Source organism: Ciconia boyciana, chromosome 4, assembly GCF_034638445.1.
Source record: "Ciconia boyciana chromosome 4, ASM3463844v1, whole genome shotgun sequence".
In the NCBI taxonomy this organism is placed as follows: domain Eukaryota; kingdom Metazoa; phylum Chordata; class Aves; order Ciconiiformes; family Ciconiidae; genus Ciconia; species Ciconia boyciana.
Window position 1 is genome coordinate 17,973,229 of NC_132937.1, and position 18,203 is coordinate 17,991,431.

The 18,203-nt window shown below is 40.1% G+C and overlaps 1 protein-coding gene across 1 annotated transcript in view; it reads left to right on the top strand.

The window, feature by feature from the left end:
* RIT2 (Ras like without CAAX 2) overlaps positions 1-18,203 on the top strand; it is a 195,691-nt gene that overhangs the window by 32,783 nt on the left and 144,705 nt on the right. The window lies entirely within an intron of this gene.

Sequence of the window (18,203 nt, forward strand, 5' to 3'; positions counted from 1 at the left end):
ACTAAAACATCAGCATGTTATCAACATTATTCTCATACTAAAATCCAAAACACAGCACTATTCCAGCTACTAGGAAGAAAATTAACTGTATCCCAGCCAAAACCAGGACAGTATCCACCCCTTATTCTATACCACCTACGTCATGCCCAGGTTCTACCCTTTCTAATACATTCCAATTAATCACCACCACTTTCCCTGTCTTTTCATATATACACACAGCTATCATTCCCTTGGCCTATGGGCCATCCCTCTAAAATGTCTGTTGAGATCATCTATTCCATGACATTGGGTTCCATCCGTCATAACAGTCCTTCAGGGCAGGAGAGATGCTGTGTGGTGTTGGATTGTTGCATGCTGAAGCCAGTTCTGGTTCCATCACCGCTGCACTTTGCTTGGTTTCAGCAAAGTTCTTTCTTCATTAATCTGGGTGATTCTTACTGAAATACCATTGATATGGCATATAGCCATCATAGAAGTGATGACACACAGTATTATATAGCAAGTAACATCATACCATTCAGTTCATAGGCTATTCTCACCCAAAATCAAATCCCCTTGAGGTACACAGTGGACTTCCCCATGCTTTCGCATTACCCACCAAGTGGACCCAGGTCCTTGAGCAAAAGCAATCCCATGAATGGGTTATCCTTTGCCTGAGGCAGGAATAACCCAAACTGTCTTCCCCAGCATGTTTTTTATGTGTACTACAGGGTCTTTATCCCCTTCAACAGTGCGTAAAAGTTTTGATTGGGCAGGGCCAGCTCGACTGACAGATCCCCTAGTGTTGACTAACCAAGTGGCCTTTGCTAAATGTGTATCCCAATGTTTGAATGTCCCACCACCCATTGCTCTCAGCGTAGTCTTTAACAGTCCATTGTATCGTTTGATTTTCCCAGAGGCTGGTGCATGATAGGGGATGTGATATACCCACTCAATGCCATGCTCTTTGGCCCAGGTGTCTAGGAGGTTGATTCAAAAATGAGTCCCGTTGTCTGACTCAATTCTTTCTGGGGTGCCATGTCGCCATAGGACTTGCTTTTCAAGGCCCAGGATAGTGTTCCGGGCGGTGGCATGGGGCACAGGATATGTTTCCAGCCATCCGGTGGTTGCTTCCACCATTGCAAGCACATAGCGCTTGCCTTGGCGGGTTTGTGGGAGTGTGATAGAATCGATCTGCCAGGCCTTCCCATATTTATATTTCAGCCATCGCCCTCCATACCACAGAGGCTTTAACTGCTTGGCTTGTTTGATTGCAGCGCATGTTTCACATTCATGGATAACTTGTGCAATAGTGTCCATGGTCAAGTCCACCCCTCGATCACGAGCCCATCTCTATGTTGCATCTCTTCCTTGATGGCCTGAGGGGTCATGGGCCCACCCAGCTATAAATAATTCACCCTTATGTTGCCAGTCCAGATCCACCTGAGCCACTTCAATCTTAGCAGCCTGATCCACCTGCTGGTTGTTTTGATGTTCCTCAGTGCCCTGACTCTTGGGTACGTGAGCATCTACGTGACGTACTTTGACAACCAGGTTCTCTACCCGGGCAGCAATATCTTGCCACAATGCTGCAGCCCAGATGGGTTTGCCTCTGTGCTGCCAATTGTTCTGCTTCCATTGCTGTAACCACCCCCACAGGGCATTTGCCACCATCCATGAGTCAGTATAGAGATAGAGCACTGGCCACTTTTCTCATTCAGCAATGTCTAAAGCCAGCTGGATGGCTTTTACTTCTGCAAATTGGCTCGATTCACCTTCTCCTTCAGCAGTTTCTACCACTTGTCGTATAGGACTCCATACAGCAGCCTTCCACCTCCGATGCTTTCCTACAATTCGACAGAACCCATCAGTGAACAGGGCATATTGCTTCTCATTTTCTGGTAGTTTGTTGTACAGTGGGGCCTCCTCAGCACGCATCACCTCCTCCTCTGGTGATATTCCAAAATCTTTGCCTTCTGGCCAGTCCATAATTACTTCCAAGATCCTTGGGAGATTGGGGTTTCCTATCCAAGCCCGTTGTGTGATCAGTGCAACCCACTTACTCCACATAGCATCAGTTGCATGATGTGTAGAGGGGACCCTCCCTTTGAACATCCAGCCCAGCACCGGCAGCCGAGGTGCCAGGAGGAGCTGTGCTTCAGTACCAACCACTTCTGAAGCAGCTCGAACCCCTTCATATGCTGCTAATATCTCTTTTTCAGTTGGAGTATAGCGGGCCTCGGATCCTCTGTATCCCCGACTCCAAAACCCTAGGGGTCGACCTCGAGCCTCCCCTGGTGCTTTCTGCCAGAGGCTCCAGGTAGGGCCATTCTCCCCAGCTGCGGTGTAGAGCACATTTTTTACGTCTTGCCCTGCCCGGACTGGCCCATGGGCTACTGCATGAACTATCTCCTGTTTAATTTGTTCAAAGGCTTGTCGTTGCTCAGGGCCCCATTGGAAATCGTTCTTCTTCCAGGTCACTTGGTAGAGAGGGCTTACAATCAGACTGTAATTTGGAATATGCATTCTCCAAAAACCCGCAACGCCTAAGAAAGCTTGTGTTTCCTTTTTGCTAGTTGGTGGAGACATGGCTGTTATTTTGTTAATCACATCCATTGGGATCTGACGACGTCCATCTTGCCATTTTAGTCCTAAAAACTGGATCTCCTGTGCAGGTCCCTTGACCTTACTTTGTTTTATGGCAAAACCGGCTTTCAGGAGGATTTGGACTATTTTCTTCCCTTTCTCAAACCTTCCTCTGCTGCATTGCCCCACACAATAATGTCATCAATGTATTGCACATGTTCTGGAGCCTCACCCTGTTCCAGTGCAGTCTGGATCAGTCCATGGCAAATGGTAGGGCTGTGTTTCCACCCCTGGGGCAATCGATTCCAAGTGTACTGAACGCCCCTCCAAGTGAAAGCAAACTGTGGCCTGCACTCTGCTGCCAAAGGGATTGAGAAAAACGCATTAGCGATATCATTTGTAGCATACCATTTGGCTGCTTTTGACTCCAGTTCGTATTGCAGTTCCAGCATGTCCGGCACAGCAGCACTCAGCGGCGGCGTGACTTCATTCAGGCCACGATAGTCTACTGTTAGTCTCCACTCTCCATTAGACTTTTGCACTGGCCATATAGGGCTGTTAAAAGGTGAACGAGTCTTACTGATCACTCCTTGGCTCTCCAGGCGACGAATCAGCTCATGGATGGGAATCAGGGAGTCTCGGTTGGTACGATATTGCATCCGGTGCACCGTTGTGGTAGCAATTGGCACCTGTTGTTCTTCAACCCTCAGTAACCCCACAACAGAAGGGTCCTCCGAAATACCCGGCAGGGTGGACAGCTGTTTAATTTCCTCCATCTCCAAGGCAGCTATACCAAAAGCCCACCGGTACCCTTTTGGGTCCTTGAAATACCCTCTCCTGAGGTAGTCTATGCCAAGGATGCACGGAGCCTCTGGGCCAGTCACAATGGGGTGCTTTTGCCACTCATTCCCAGTTAGGCTCACTTCAGCCTCCAAGACAGTCAGCTGTTGGGATCCCCCTGTCACTCCAGAAATACACATGGGTTCTGCCCCTATATAGCTTGATGGCATTAGGGTACACTGTGCACCGGTGTCTACTAGAGCCTTATACTCCTGTGGGTCTGATGTGCCAGGCCATCGAATCCACACAGTCCAGTAAACCCAGTTTTCCCTTTCCTCCACCTGGCTGGAGGCAAGGCCCCTCTAGTCCTGGTCATAATATTCATTACCCATTTCTTGTATATACGAGTCAGGAGTTTCTTCATTAAAATCAGGAGTAAGATCAGCCCTTTTACTCTGTCTGGGGAACTGCCCACTGGAAACCGGAGCAGCAATTTTCCTGGAAGAACCCCCTTTGGTGTGATTGTTTTTCCTTGCAACTCACATACCTGTGCCTCTAGGGTTGCGGTAGGTTTTCCATCCCACTTCCTCATGTCCTCTCCGTGGTCACGCAGGTAAAACCATAGGGTGCCCCGTGGTGTGTACCCTCTATATCCTCTCTCTTGAGCAGAAGAACGCTGACTCCTAAAAGTTGAGACACTGGTCCGTACAGGTGGGGAGTAGGACATATCTTCTTTGAACCGCTGGATCTCCCGGGACATTTTCTCCACAGCCGAGACAAGGGAGGAAGAGATACTTTCTTCATATCCCCAGAGGTTACTAGCAGCTTCATTCACTGTTGGACCCTCTCCGTCTTTCCAGATCAGTATTGCCAATGAGTTGGCACACGACGGTGGTGCGTTCCGTACCAACTTCTGCCACATAGGTCTTGTGCACTGGACCTCGTCTGGATCTGTGGGTGACCGCACATCATCCAGGTCACCATAAATCACTTCCAGCACAGCTAATTCCCTCAGGTACTGGATACCTCTCTCCATGGTGGTCCATTTCCCAGGGCGATATACAACAGCTTCCTTGAAGGGACATCTTTCTTTTATAGCTGACAGGAGTCGCCTCCAGAGGCTGCGGGCTGGTTCCCCTTTTCCAATTGCTTTGTCAATGCCCCCTTCCCTAGAAATAGATCCCAGCTGCTTGGCTTCCTTACCCTCTCATTCCAGGCTACTGGCCCCGCTATCCCAGCATCGGAGCAGCCAGGTGACAATGTGCTCCCCTGGACGACGGCTGAAATCTTTTCGCATATCTCGCAGCTCACTCAGGGATAGGGATCGGGTGGTTTCCGACTCGTTTACGAGCTCTTCCTCCTCCTCTCCCTGTGATGGCCCTGCTCTTTCATCTTCCCTTTCTAAACGAGCTGACTTTCGCTTCCAGGATTTCTTCTTGTGTATAGGGGCAACTGATACTGACACGGTTTGGTTCCCTGGTTGAACTGCAGTGCTTGTAACAGAGTTGTCCATAGCAGCCGCAGTGCCTGTCGCAGGAGGGGCTACAGTAGCTGCAGTGCCTGTCATTTTGTCACCAGATCCTTGAGGGTTCTGAATAGTGTTGAACAGGGCTCGGTAGGCATGGGCCAGACCCCAGCACATTGCAGGGATTTGTGTCTCCCTAGAATTGCCAGGGTGACGACATACTTTTTCCAAATATTCTACTAATTTTTCAGGATTCTGCACTTGTTCAGGGGTGAAGTTCCAAAACACTGGAGGTGCCCAATAACTTAGGCATTTGCCCATGCTATCCCACACACCCTGCCACTCATAACTATCCAGCCTTGGGGCAGATCTCTGGATGATATTCTTAAATTGCTTACTAACCTTGGACAAGATCAAAACAGTATTCCCAAGCAATACCAAAGGATGTATCTTAACTACCCAAGGTTGTTCAAGATACTGAATTGTTATTGTAGCAAAGATAGCAACATTGTAGAAGAAAGTAGTGAAGGTACAATTCTGTATTTCCTCCATAAAAAGCCTCTCAGAGGCAGAGGTATAATTGCTTATTGTCTCCATAAGATGATACCCGACATACAATAACGGTTTCAGTACAGCACTTAGATACCAAAATAAACCCAAGGTCATTGTTTTAATAACAAATCTCCCAGGCAAAACATCACCAATTAAAGCAGAGCACAGCAAACTGCAAAAACCAACACCGATCTTTAACATGTACAGCAAAAAAATGAGCATGGTGCAGATCAGGTAAACCAATGCTAGGAACAGATGGATCAATATCATGTCCCACAACTACTAACAGATCTGAATTCCTTAATACGCTCTGGTTAATCTGTTATTATCTCAAACCCTTCGTACCCCATGTCGGGTGCCAAAAAGGACTGTTGTGGTTTAGCTCCAATGAGTGACTAAGCACCACGCAGCCGCTCGCTCACTCCCCCCCTGGTGGGATGGGGGAGAGAATCGGAAGAGGAAAAGTAAGAAAACTCAAGGGTTGAGATAAAGACAGTTTAATAATTGGAACAAAATAATAGCAATAATAATAATGAATTGTAATGAGAAGGAAAACAACAAGAGAGCGAGAGAGGAACAAAACCCAAGGGAGGGAAAAAGAAAAAAATAAAATAAAAAAACCCATGCTCACTACCCGCTGACTGACGCCCAGCCAGTCCCCGAGCAGCGACTGCTACCCCCCGGCCAACTCCCCCAATTTATATACTGGGCATGACATCATATGTTATGGAATAGCCCTTTGGTCAGTTTGGATCAACTATCCTGGCTGTGCCCCCTCCCATTTCTTGGGCACCTGGCAGAGCATGGGAAGCTGAAAAAGTCCTTGACTAGTGTAAACACCACTTAGCAACAGCCAAAACATCAGCGTGTTTTCAATATTATTCTCATACTAAAATGCAAAACACAGCATTATACCAGCTACTAGGAAGAAAATTAACTCTATCCCAGCCAAAACCAGGACACGTGCACCCAAGCTGCTGAAATGCATGTTCACTTTAGGGCTGTGGGTATAACCCTATGATCACTTTAAATTGTTCTGTTGACTTCAGTGAACAACAGATAGAGACCAGAAGATAGAAACCAAAGTTGAAAGTCATTCAGCTCTAGGACTGAACACAGATGTCTATACAAAGGCAAAGGCTAGAATTGCAATATCTCCCTAGTATAAACATGAATTTCAGAGTGACCATAAATATTAAAAAAGTCAGAGAAAAGAACCATAAAGACCTCATAGAGCTGAACCAACTCATCCACTGAAATAAGGCCTGAATGTTTGCATTTGTATGTAATAGGTTCTTAATGCCACACTTCATCATAATGTCTTTGAACTTTTGATTGTTTTATGCTACCAGACCTCAAAAATCATCTGAGATTTCCCCTTTACTAAATCAAATGTTGGCTTCAAGCTGCTATGCTATACATATTAGACTGTACTGCATACATGGTTTAGTTAATTTTGCTGTTATTTATAGCTGGTAAATTTGACCCAAGCTGTAACTTAAAAACCAGGTAGGGTGACAGCAGAGATACACCCATCTAGATAAATCCCCAGCTGTAGCCTGGAATACAGTTGCTTCAGCGCCCCAATGACCTAAGAGTACCTAGTAAAGAGTTTAAAGATCCTCCCCAGCTCCCCAGAATTCAGGAGTTTTATCATTAACACCAAGGAGTGCAGAGTCAGACTCTCTCTTTGGCAGAAATAACTACAAAATTCCTGACAGTTATTGTCTACCCTGTTGTTTATTAAGGAAACATGCTTTTGCTTGCTGCCCCTAAATGATTTTGTATCTGACTAAAATCAGCTTCAGCGTTTTAGAAAAAATTACTGTGGATGATAACAAGAAAGTGTGTAGGTCTATTAGGAAGGAAAATCCTGGAGGTAAAGGTGACAGCTTTACGACACTAGCCCTTGCCTTATTTGCAGTAACTCATTTTGTACTTAGTGTTTCATATTGGTGAAACCAAGGGCTAGAGCTGTTTGTTATTTACGTCAACCCATAAGGGGGATGGTAGTATCCAAGAGGGCAGAAAATAGGTCTGTTGATTAGAACAGTAAATTAAGGGAAGACAGAAAGACAGGGAAGAATAACAGAGTTCCACAGACATGCATAAACATTTCATGTTGTTTCCTACTTGTTACTTGGCTTCTCTATAAACTCTGCTCCAGAAGTCTTTAAACTAATAATAAAGCTTTCCTCCTCATCCCACTCCCTGGGTTATTTATCTCTCTTTGGTTAGTCAGACCTTCTGTTTGTCTGACCTCTGTTACAGTAACAAAAAAAAAAAGTTGCTTTGTTCAGAGTGCTCAAACTGCCAAGAAGGCAAAACTATACTCCATGCAGCTGTGCAAGCATTTGTTTTTGACATAGGTGAAAAGGAAACCTATATGTGGGGAGGTACATTTGCCTTTTCCTTATACCATACTGGATTTAGCTCTTCAGCTAATGCCCTGAAAGACCACTGGTCTCCATGCACCAGTTCAGAGACCATATAGCAGTCTTCTTGAGATGTAAATTCTCATCTTGATTGGGGATTTTACAAAATTTTGTTTTGTTTCATGATATATTTTATCCAGTTTGTTCCAGCTACAATAAAATAAGTAAAAAACCTGACAGTTTTAGTTGTGCCACCATATTAACCATTTATCAAGATGATATACAAGGCTGGTAGTATATTTCAATATTTAGTTTCTTTAAAAGTTTAGGTTCTCTAAATAGAAATATGCTGAATATATAAATATTTAAAAATACAGAAGTATATTAAATTGATTTTACTCTTTAGTTTCTAAATACACAGATTATATAACAGTTTCTCTAAGTATCTTCCTCTAACAAGAATAGTTTCTGGTTTGATTTGATTTTTCAACAGCGTACATTTTTGCTAATTCAAAATTATAATAACAGAACTCACTGAGGATTCCTGAATTTTGCAAATTAGCAGATTATACCCAATTTTGACAATTCACCTAAGCATAATTTTATCTTTAAACGTACAAATAGCCTCATTGCCTTTAAAATAAAGCAAGCACTCTAGTTTTGACTTCAAAAGCATATACGATTAGAGGTAGCAATGAACATGCGTTATAAAATATATACATTTTGATATACATATACAGATGATAACTAGAATTTTGTTTAATTCACTTCTGCTATGTCCTATTTTTACATTATTTCTGCTTTCTTGAATTTTTCTGTCTGTTTTCCAGACATATTTGTCAACTTTAAAAGTATTAAGATCTTAAATGAATTATTGTTCAAATGTTGTATCAGAGTAAGGAGAAATCTATTACCAATTGCTTCTGAAAAGGGAAAGCTATCATGTAGAAAATAAGATAAATTCACATGCACACCCACTGGCCTTAGTGCAGTCAGGATTCCATCCATCATAATTTCCATAAACACAAATGCGTACCAGCTGCATGAAATAAAAAAATACAATATGGCTTTAAAATTTAGTTTTCATATAGATCTTTCTATAGTACAACACAAAGGTCAGGTTGCAAAGAATAGTATCACTGTGTCCATTTTACACTTGAGAAAAATACAGCCTACAGAGTGGAAGTGATAAACCTAGAGTTGTTCATAAACCAGTAGCCTCCTCAGCTCTTACCTGATGAAGCATCTAACAGATTAGATCATTCTGATTAGAAACTGGAAGGTGAAGTAATTTTGTAGGTGTCTTTTACTTTCCCTCCTAGCCTCCAGCAAATATTTGCCTTTATTTACATCAAAATATTATAATTTTTTTTTACATCAAAATATTCCCTTATTGCTTTATTTACATCAAAATATTCCCTTATTGTTAGAAAACTTCTGAGAAAAAGTGTGATCTATTGAGTAAAAGTCCTAGCTGAGAACCAAGGCCTCCTGAATGCTCCATTACCAGCTCTTGCTCTAGTTTGGTCATTAAGTGAAATCTGCCAATTTGTAGTTGCCAGCAAATAATTTTAACAAGACATACATACTCTATATTTGCTTGTGTTTCACCTATGCACAGATTTAAAGATCCTGTATCATTGTAGCTCTTTTTTGTCTTAGCTGACTGTATCTATCATAGCCTAATTTAGAACTAGCCTCACGGAGCATAGACAGTTGTGCCAAAGAAACTTCCAGGTGCAACTCTACAGCTCAGATGTGGAATTTGAGTGCAACAATTTGGGCTAGATGTGATCGCTAGTTAAGGAAGTGCCTAAACCACTGAATACTAGCAGTAGAGAAGTATGTACTGGGGAAGATCACTTTATACCTGCTGAGTTTCTTATACTCTCCTGCTTACCTACTGCTGGAGATAAGGTGCTGCACTAGACAGACCTTTGGACTGAACCCACAGAGAAGCTTTTATGAATGTATTTGAGATGTAGGTGGATGGCAATGTTCAGAAAGGATTTTAAAACCTACAACAAAGGATGTCATTATATTTAGACTTTGCACTGTCTTTCCACAGTTCATCCAAACGTTGGATCCTTTCAGTAACATAGCTTCCTAGCGATAGCTGAGTTCTAGACCTCAGTGTTCATAAAATTTTCTTTCTTTGCAAAAAAGACTTTTCTCAATTAAAAATAATAATGAAGATCATTAGTTGATTCATTTTTTTTACTAAAAACTACAAAAAGGTGGTTGTGCTTTGTAGGTATTTCTCTGGCTTTTTTTCATTTAGAAAATCATCAAAATTTTGAGGTGTGAAAATATATTTGCACCAAAGCAAAATTATAGGTAGTGCATGTATTCACTTATACAATGTAAAGGCAAATAACCAGTCATACATTGATATCACAGAAATTCCAGCCCCAGTAATGTGAAAGAAAGGCTGCCACTCATCTCAGAGGAGTCACAATTTCACCTATTGTAATTTCTTTTTAAAGATATTTAATTACTCCTACTCAAGAACACTGTGGAAAGAGTATTGTGGAAGTAAAAATTTAATGAAACACCTACTAATATCAATGGAAAAGCTCCCATTGATTTCTGTGGATCTTGGTTCATGCCCTTCAGAAGCTTTATGGAAGGATCTCTCAAATGAAAAGGTCCCAAGCCCTATCATGCATGACATCTAAAACTGAAGTAAAACCTGTACTGAAAGAAATACTACAGATGAAAAAATTATTTTCATAAGAAAATGGACACAGATTTATCAGTCCGTGCTTAGGTGAGTTCTGCAGCAAACTTATAACCTCTGAATCAGGAACAGACAGATATTCATAAAGCACATTGTACAGTGGGTTGGACTTGGACAGATACTAGCATTAAAATGGTGTTTAGGGTTACAGATGTAATGATCTCATAGTTGGATGTTATAGAACAGGCTTAAAATCCAGATTTTTTTTGCTTGCTTCAGTTTGATTGCCTCCTTTTATTTTCCAGTTATAAATACTTACCATTGAGCCAAAGACTTTGCTGACTAAAACACTGATGACAGATGAGTCAGTGTTTTCTGACTCATCATTATCTGTCACATCTATATCACTATCTATAAGACCTGATTCTCCTCTTTTCTGGTAACTCAGCTGACTAATTTCTGAATCAGCATAGCACAGTGTCATCACACTGTTGGGATATGGAGTACTTCAATACCATCTTCTTCACTGAGCCCCTAAAAGTCCTCCCAAATCCTTTTTAGCATACGTGAGAAAACATTTCCAGTTGTTATAACCTAAAGCTGTGTGTTGCTTTGTGTTTTAGGTAGTCATAAGTTTATGAGGGTCTTGAAAAAGTTCCTCTACTGTTTCTCAGTCAGCTCCCAAATCCTTATCTTCAGGGAACTGAGTTATGATGCCACTGTACCACCAAGACAAAATTTCAGTGTTATAATTACTGCAGGGATTGGGAAAACATAAATCCCAGTTGTATGATGGAGCAGATGAAGTACAGCTCCTAACTCTGGGGCAAAATTATTTTTGTTAAGGAGATCTGATTATGGAACAACTTTCTAGAGTAATTAGGAAAATGCAGAAATGGCTAAATATATCCATGTTTTTTATGGCCTTTTATGAATAAGATCATTTTGGTTTCAAGGATTTTTTTCACAGTTCAAAGAACTGTTTTTACTCATCAGTCCCATTCCAATATATTGTGTTCCCAACTAAGCTTCAGAAATCCTGAGAAGAATTTTGCTTCTAATATGAGGGAAGTATTTGAGACTCCTATAAGTCCACTCTGTGGTGTTTGTTTGCTTGTTTAGAGGTGGGGGTTGTTTTGTTTTGTTTTGCTTTATTTTACCTGCTGCTGGTTTTGCATGGAAAGGACTAGGGTCACCAAATACGGCTTCTGTCACCCATCAAGCTAAGGTGATACATAGCACCATAAACCCCTGAGACAGCTACGTTCATACCGGAATAAATGAGAAGTGCATCAAGGGCAGAAAGTGCATTATGAAATACATGAAAGTAAGTTTACCTTAGAAGGATGAAAGACTGAGACTCAGCCTATTCTAGGGGCCTAAGTATTCTGAAGCTCATTCCTGGGTCATAAGCCATCCCCTTCCAGCTGTAGGAAAAAAACATTGTAAACTCTTTCCATGTTGCTAGTATTGATAGCTTTAGCATTTCTTATTCACACTGAGGGTACAAACCTGAATAGGCTAATGTAGATTTTCTCTGTAAAAATACAATCAGCCCTCCAGAACTTTTGTGTGTGTTTTGTAGCTTTCTGACCTTTTCAGCGTCACACTAATTCTATAATAAATCACCTCTTTTAGTGCCTGAAGTGCTACCTTTCACCCCCAAACACGTCTTGCAACTGTGCCTGCTGTCAATATATCATCATAATGTAGCCTGTACATGTGTCAAGCAATATGAATGCGCTTTTGGCAGATGTAAACTTCTGGCTGGGCTTGTACTGTGAGAGGGGGAAGTGAATGAAAGGATATGTAGCTCTTTTACTTTATTGTCCTTGTAATTTGTGGTCTTTTCATCTCCACTGTACTAGTAACTCGTTTTTGTTGTGCAAGGTGTTTGATCTCATGCTTCCTGCCTCCTTTCATCTAGGTAACTTCATGTTGAAAGGATTGGTTAAGTCTGTTCTTAAAAATTTCATGGTTTTACTAATTTGATTTTAAATGAACAATTAAGGAATGCATTCACAGCCAGCTCTTGTGCAACAATCCTGTAAACCTCAGAGTTCTCTGTCCATATTGCTATTGCCTTGGTTTTTTTGCAGGTGTGGAAACTGAGGCAAAAAAGATGTTGGTGATAAACAAAAGATGAAGAGCTGATAGCAGAGCCAAAAGTTAGAAACACCTCTGCCCAGATTCACGTGACCACATAAGCCTTCTTCAGTAGTCTTACAGTGGGTATTAAGTCTTTGTAAAATAAAAGTAACAGAAAGCCTAGGGCCAGTACTGTCCTCTGAGATAGCCCATTATTTCCTATTGCTTTGTTTCCCAAGTACATGTTGTTTTCTAGACCTAGAAGTTCTCTTCTTCCCAGTCAACTCAGCCTCTGAAGTGTCTAGGTGTTTAGTTACTATATTCCTTTCCGTGTCCTTAAAATGTTAAAGCCAGTGTTTAGAACTGTAGGATGTCTGTTCCAGTGTGTCTACAATTTGCAGATGTTAGATGCTAACAGCTGAATGTTTAGGACCTCTCAGGTGTCTTGCCTCTGAGCAATATCGAGAATCCTCTGTGAAACACATACATCAGCTGTCACCAGGAAGAGTCTGGTGTCTCACAGAGGAATTAGAAAGGCAGCACTCAGGGCTGGGAGCCACCTAAAGTCAGCACACAAAACCTTCAGCCCTTTAGAGTCTGCCAGTGCAAAACAATAGCTTTTCTCTTGCGTGCATTTACGATATTGCAGCTGAAATGCATATTTTAATACTGCAAGAATATTGAATAAGAGTGATAAATCTAGGAGATGATTTACAATGGAAAAGGGTTACTCCAGAACTTAAGTCTCATTTCAACAATTTCTTTTCAATATTGTTACCTTTGTGATTTTCATTTTCCCTGCATAACCATGTTCTAAGCGGTGCTGGTAGCAAAACAGAACTACTTCTTCCCCATCCAGAAGACCTTGTTATCCTCAATTCCAGGCTTTCTCAACTGTTTTATTTGCTTTTTGGGTAACAGTTCATAATTATCAGGCTTTTTGATTTGTTTGTGTGCATGTATGTATGCAGAGGGGAGTAAACAACTGAAGAGCATCACCATCTGAATAGCCTCACTCTTCCCTAATCTTATGGAAATTCTTCCAATACAGTAGAAAAGACATTAAGAACTCATGTTGGTATAAGTGATAATGTGTCAGATTTGACTTCACTGTGAAGTGTTGACTAATTAGCTGAGAGAGAAACATCTCTGAGATCTGACAAGGAAAATATGTTCAGTTCAAAGTCATGTCTGTAGTAAAGAACACTTTTAAACTCATATAATGCAAATTATATGATATTTATCTCCACTGAGATAAATAACTCCACTGAGATAAATATAAATTAAAATATATGAGTAGGAAATAAATTGTTGAGGACAGTATTCTGGGTATAATCAAATGTATTTGATGAATTCAAATTTTTATTGCGATTTTAGCAATGTATCAGTTTTCTGGCTTTAGATCTATCTTCAGAAATACTTCCTTCTTTCTTAGTCTATTTCCTTTAAATATGATTTGAATACCATTGTTATCACTGGAAAAATTGTGTCAGATCTTGAAAGAATGGATCAAAGAATTTCCAAGCAAAATACAATATTTTAAATTTTGTTTACATTTTGCATTGAAAGGGAAAGCCAACATATTAAGCTACCCTAGTAAATCGAAATTTTGAAAAAGATCATGAAAGTGATGAAAAATTATCTATAAATCATATAATTTATAGTAGAAGTGTAAATATAGGTAATGTTATAAAATATTTAACAGTAAAATTAATAAATCTGTTCTGTACTTTGAATAATTTTGATACCATCAATCCAAAGCAGTAAATTTACCGTTTTTTGGTTTAGTTTCCTCTCCTGAATTTCATCCAAGTCAATTTTCTCTCCATGAAGTATTTTCATTTCAATGAAAGTTCATTCAGCAGCAGGAAACAAGTTCATCATTCTAATCATCAACACCTTTAAAAAACAGATCTAAATTGTTGAGAGAGATGCAGTTTATTGTTCAGATCAGCAAGGACAGATAAACACCTAAACCCTTTTAAGTTAAAGGGAATTGGGTACCAACAATATCTGCGAATCTGGATGTTATCCTCTACAAGACTTTAACTGATATATTGAGAAACCTTAGCATTGGTGAGAAAAAAAAATAAATGGTGGGCTGTGTTTTAAGCCCGAATAAGACTTCTGTGAGGGGTTAAATGGAAGAGTTGTATCTTCCTCTTTGATGTGTCATCAATTTTCCAGACCATAGTTTTGAAGTACAGAAAAGTTGGTACCACATTACAGAACAGCAACTACTCTCCCACTCGCAAGAAAATACAGCTGCTGTCACTGCCAATTCATCACTGCTTGATGTATGGGGTATAATTTCACATGGAAGGTATCACAGGAGCTAACCACTAGTTTATGTTAGGAAACTTGCAAACAATGTCAATTTACCTGAAACAGCAGTAAACCAAGTCAGAGCATCTCAAGTTATCATTACATGGAAACATGTCAGCAGTTAAAAAAAGGAAGAGAAATAAATGTGGTTGCTGAGAGGTTTCTTTCCATGGAATGAAATGACTTTATCCTTCCTTGAAAGTCTTTTTCACAGTGAGCTAATCATCTTGAGACCAGTAGCTGCAAGCCAGGACCCACTTGTATAAAGAACTGCCCTATATTTTTCTTGTTTATTGTACTTCCTTTGTAAAATTAGGAGATTTATCCATTGACTTTAACTGAAACATGTCTATTTGTAATGGTTCAAGATCGGCTGTATTGTTCTCTGAAATAATATGTGAAAACTGAGTCTTTCTAGCTTTATTCAATGTGTTCTGTTTTTAAAATATTATACTGGAGTCTGGTTTAAAACCTTTTTATGTTATTACATTTTGGATTGCTCACTAATGGAAGTCTTAAGTTACCATTGGATTTTCTAGCAGAAGTACAGTAGAAGACACATTAAGTTTTCTCACTGATTTTAACTTGATGGAAGAAACACTATGGGAAAATGCGCTAATAGCAGCATTTGCCAGAAGTAATTTCTGTTTATTAATGCATCTTGTCAAGTTGCATAAGCTGAGCAGGGTAGGAAATGTTCAGTATTTTTGTGGGAGACCTTTCTGGTAGGGGTCAGGGATATACTACAGAGGAAATGGTGCATAAGTGGTAGCAATCTACCTTGTCATTATCGTTAATTTGTATCACGTTACGATGATGTCTCTTATATGGGAAATAGATACAAGTCTCATCTGCTTCCCTGTTCCCTTAAACACTGAACAGAATTTTAAACATGAATTTTACAATGCAGTGTATTCTGCCTTCTTATACTGCACCAGGAACTGAGTCTGGATATAGATATTAATGTTAGTCAGAAGTTTTTAGTACAATCATTTTTCACTAGAATGTGCTGATTCAGAAGACATGGAACTTTTCTGCAGTGAGAGCACCTTTGCTGAAGGTTTCCTGAAAGTTTCTCAAGTTCAGGATGAATTTTTGCACAATTTCTCTTTTTGTCCTTCAGTCCCTGCTGGAAAGCTGTAACCAGTACCTAGTATATGTCTTTGTTCCACTGATCATACTTTGAAGAGAAATAGTGAGAACTCATGTCTTTACATCTAATGCTTGTGAGAAACAGCAGCTTGAGACATACTCCGAGATTAGTGATTTTTATTTATTCATTCAAGGTGGATCCCAAAATGAAACAAAGATTTTTTTCTATCTTTCCATTCTGAGGGAGTGATTCTCCTCATCTGCTTCCTAATTCTTTGCTTTTACCCTGGGGGCACATGTTGTCACAACACATAGATTTCTGCATCATGTCTTTTTTTTCCTTCTGATGCAAGAGGAGAAATTATAAAACTGTGAATAGTCTCCAAAGAAAGCTGTTTTCTGCCTTGCTCTGTCACCACCAACTCCACTTCAATGTGTTTTCATTACAGTGCTCTCATTTCACAATGGTAAAGGGTACAAAACTATATGAACAAACCTTTTGCTTGTTCTGCAGTCCCAACAGCAAAACTAGCTCTCCTATTTCAATCACTATAAATGTTCATTTTTAGTTTTGTTTTGTTTTCCTCTTGAGACTTATTTTAACATGTTTCCTTAGTAGTTTTGTATGTTATGCTTTTTTAACAAGGAAATGAGGGAACCAGCTGGGAATCCCTGAAAGGAGAGAAAGACTATGACTTTCCTGGCAAGAAAGTGTGGATTCCCAGAGAGGAAATGGGACACAAGACATTGAGATTCAGAACTGACAGAAGCAAATAGAAGATGGACAGGCCTTGAAGGTGATAGAAATAATCTTTCAGGGGACCACAGAAGCCAGCGCAGCGCTTTCTGCAGCTCAGTCTTTAACCAAGACCAAGTAAACCCAAGTTAACAGAAGGATCCATCTGTAACAATTCAATGGACAAGGAGGAGTTCCCTGGTTCTGTTCTGGCTGTCCTAGTAACCTGAGTTTTCTCTGTTTAAAATGTACATGTTCTGGGGTTTTGTGTGTTTGATTTTCATTCTAATATGACTGATTTAATTTAAAAGACTTTTGGCTTTTAAGACTCTGCCCTTCTGATGCTTACTACTCTTTGCTGTGGACTTCAGCTTCGGTAGGTGAACAAAACACCTACAACTTTAGCAAAAAACAGTGTAAAAAGCAATGCTGTATCAGCAGCCTAGCATATGCAGTAGATTGTTGTACAGCAAGCTTCTGTATTTTTCTAGTACACCAGAATGAATTTAACACAGAGAAATAAAATCTAGCTTGCCTTCATTTCACAGCCAATGCTCAATAAATAATACATCATAACACCTAAAAAATTAATAATTGCAGCTCACAGACTGCAGCATTCCTTCCTGAAATGGTGTAGTAAAGCTCTTACCCTATTTCTTACAGGGTATAACAATGTAAAAATGGCTGTAATGGATCAGAACAAAGGTGCCTTTAGGCTGGTATCTATCAGCGAATCTAGCCTGTAGTGGTTGTTTTGGGAAGAATATATGAACAAAATAAAAGATATTAAAACTTCTCCTTGAAAATCTTCACATCTTCACAGCAGTATGAAGAAAAAAGTGTCTTATCATGGGATGAGATCTTTGAATTTATTAGAACCAGTTTAAAAAAATCCAATTTTTTAATCCAGCAATCCACTTTGCCATTTACCATGTCATGAGACAATCATGCAGTTTACTATACTCAGTGTTCAAAAATATTTTATTGCTAGATAATATTCTTTGTATGTTCAGAGAATAAATAATCATTCTCTATTTACCTTCCCTGTACTCTTAAAATTTCTTAAAATTCTGTAATACCTTGCATTAGACATCACTTTTCTCATTCATCTTTTGGACTAAAATAGATACTCTTCAAGGCTCTTGTCATATACCTTCTGGTAGACATAACCTTCAGCCACTATGGATGTTCACTGCTCAGATCTAACACAACACGTACCTCAACAATGGTAAAATGGGTAATCCTATTGATTTCAGTGTGAGGCAGGTCATTCACATACTCTTCTAGATAAGGGGTTTGTCTCCATCTAATCAAGTTAGCCACATGGAAGACTGCTGGTTTGGGTGATCTTTTCTCCATTGGCATCAAACAACCTCTCTCATCTCTGACATTGTAGCTGTTGTTTGGCAATTTTGGTTCACACTGATGTGAAGCACTTGAATGTAACAACGTTATTTCATCATTCTGACTCCTTTTGTTTTGGTTCAGGTGACTACTGCTGTCAGTTATTTATTCTAAAACGTACTGTGATCTAAATGCAGCATG